This window comes from Phocoena phocoena, chromosome 11 (genome assembly GCF_963924675.1).
Source record: "Phocoena phocoena chromosome 11, mPhoPho1.1, whole genome shotgun sequence".
Lineage (NCBI taxonomy): Eukaryota > Metazoa > Chordata > Mammalia > Artiodactyla > Phocoenidae > Phocoena > Phocoena phocoena.
This window is the reverse complement of record NC_089229.1, coordinates 78,441,916-78,444,752: the sequence shown is the minus strand read 5'-3', so window position 1 is coordinate 78,444,752 and position 2,837 is coordinate 78,441,916. Positions and strand designations below refer to the sequence as shown.

Sequence of the window (2,837 nt, the reverse complement as noted above, 5' to 3'; positions counted from 1 at the left end):
AGCCCGCGTGCCACAACTAGAGAGAAGCCCATGCTCCCCAACGAAGAACCCTGCACCCCGCAGTGAAAGATCCCACATACTGCAATGAAGATCCCGCACACTGCAACTAAGACCAAGTGCAGCCATAAATAAATAAATATTAATTTTAAAAAATAGAAAGGTCATAGAACAAAGATTAAATTATAAAAATCCATTTTAGCCGCCACCATCTCCAGCATTCACCGCCATGAAGCTGAGCGACAGCGTGCTGCGGAACTTCCATGTTACCAAGGTGTTCCGCGAGAACTCGGACGAGATTAACTGCTTCGACTTCAGCCCCAACGGCGAGACGGTCATCTCGAGCAGCGACGACGACTCCATCGTGCTCTGTGACTGCCAGGAGGGCAAACCAAAGAGAACCCTGTACAGTAAGAAATATGGCGTGGACCTCATCAGATACTCTCATGCAGCAAACACAGTTGTTTACAGCCCTAACAAAACAGACGATACTATCAGTTACCTGTCCTTGCATGACAACAAATACATCAGATACTTTCCTGGACATAGCAAAAGGGTGGTGGCCTTGTCCATGTCACCTGTGGATGACACTTTCATTTCTGGGTCTCTTCATAAGACCATTCGGCTCTGGGATCTCCAGTCTCCTAACTGCCAGGATCTCAGGCATCTACAGGGCAAGCCAGTTTGTTCTTTTGATTCAGAAGGATTAATTTTTACTGCAGGTGTCAATTCTGAAATGGTCAAAGTTTATGATCTTCGCTCTTTCCATAAGGGGCCATTTGCGACATTTAAGATGCAGTATGATTGGACTTGCGAGTGGACAGGAGTTAAGTTCAGCAATGATGGCAAACTCATCCTCATCTCCACCAACGGCAGCTTCATCTGTCTGATCGATGCAGTCAAGCGAGTGGTGATGCATACGTTTGGGGGTTATGCCAGCAGCAAAGCCGTCACACTGAAGGCCTCATTTACTCCAGACTCGCAGTTTATTATGATTGGTACAGAGGATGGCAAGATCCACGTCTGGAATGGAGACAGTGGTATAAAAGTAGCTGTGTTGGATGGCAAACACACAGGCCCCACCACCTGTTTGCAGGTCAACCCCAAGTTCATGACTTTTGCCAGTGCTTGTTCCAACATGGCCTTCTGTTTGCCCACCATCGATGACTGACCTGCATGGTGCTTGGCTGTTTTCTGTACAGCGAGGGTGGCCAGTAGGAAAAAAACTCAGAGGGAACTAAGATAATAGTGAGATTGGATCATTTGACTGGGCTGGAGAGCATCCTTCCACATGACTTTCCCAAGGATGGGCTGCACATTTGCTCAAAAGAAAAAATTACTTTGCCAAGCTTCTTCAAAAGGACTCTTGGGGCTTCCCTGGTGGCGCAGTGGTTGAGAGTCCGCCTGCCGATGCAGGGGACACAGGCTCGTGCCCCGGTCTGGGAAGATCCCACATGCAGCAGAGTGGCTGGGCCCGTGAACCATGGCCACTGAGCCTGTGCGTCCAGAGCCTGTGCTCCGCAACGGGAGAGGCCACAGCAGTGAGAGGTCCGCGTACCACAAAAAAAAAAAAAAAAAAAAAAAGGACTCTTGATGTGGCAGATTCGATCGGGACTCAGATTTTCCAGCTGTCACTGCACCGAGCTCCTCCAGAGGAGTGACCAGACTCGTGACTAGGGTATAGTGGAACCCTCAAGACACCTTCGATTTTGAATGTATTTGCTGCTGAGGAGTCGGTGAAGTTAATTCTGCACATCCCTTCTCCCACCCGCATAAATGCATAGGAAGCCGCAGTTCTGGTTTTGAGATGCTAGGGCAGCTCAGTGCCCCTTGCCCTCACCCTGCATGTCTTGTTACTGGGTCTCCCTGTGTCATTGTGGCATTATCCACAACTATCATGTTACTTAGGTGCCAAACATTTACAGAAATGTCTCCATATATCTTAGGATCAGAAAGGGACAGATAACAGAAGGACCTTGCTTTCCAGGAAGACTTGCAAGTTAGTCGTGTGAGGGTGGGTGATCTGGGTGTGCCTCAGGCTCTGGGTGTTGGGTGGGAAAAAGGGCCAAGAGTCTGAAAGGGAGGGAGGAAGGGTAGCAGGTGAGTTCCTAGGGCTGGGAGGTTTAACAGCAGCTTGATGTGGTGCCTTGTCATCAAAACAAACCCACAGTCCTCTGGGTGCCTGCCAAGTTTGGTTGTATAAAAAAGCAAGGTGGACATCTATTTTGGTATATGAGCTACATCACGCTTTCCTGTAGGCCAGTATTGTGGAGTGAGTTTATACTGGTGCCTTCCCTGCCCACCACAAGTTGTGTACATAGTCACCAGATGATACCATCTCTTCCCCAGCTCCCAACCAAGGGCTGGCTCTAGGCTTGTGTTATATGTTATATTTAGCCTTTTTATATATGACTTGGGATTTCTGTTGTTTGTATTTTAGCACAGTGTGTGTACACCTTCATTTAAATATATCGTGTATGTGCATACATAAATACATATGTGTGTGTGCATACATATATACATATATGTATGCATGTGTGTGTGTGTATATATATATATTTTTTTTAAGTATCAGAGTTCAGCTGAAGGAGATAGAGTCCTCTGCCCCAGGAGAAAGACTGCATCCTTGCTAATAGTGTTTGCCACAAGTGTTAGTCTTCCTTATTACCTTTTTCCCTTTGGGAGACTGAACAAAAGCAAATCTTTTGAGTGTTTGCTGTCCCCAAGGCAGCTAAGTGAAGGTCTTGGAATGACTCCCTTGTGTTCCTCAAGCCACACTTTAGGGTCTTCTCTGCAGGATTAGCTCCCTTTTTGCCCAATGATGCTCTATCTGCACCTGT

At 47.2% G+C, this 2,837-nt stretch overlaps 1 pseudogene; it reads left to right on the top strand.

Moving 5' to 3' along the window:
* Positions 1 to 226: 226 nt before the first annotated feature.
* LOC136131274 (WD repeat-containing protein 82 pseudogene) lies at positions 227 to 1,168 on the top strand (annotated as a pseudogene).
* The last annotated feature ends 1,669 nt before the right edge of the window (positions 1,169 to 2,837 follow it).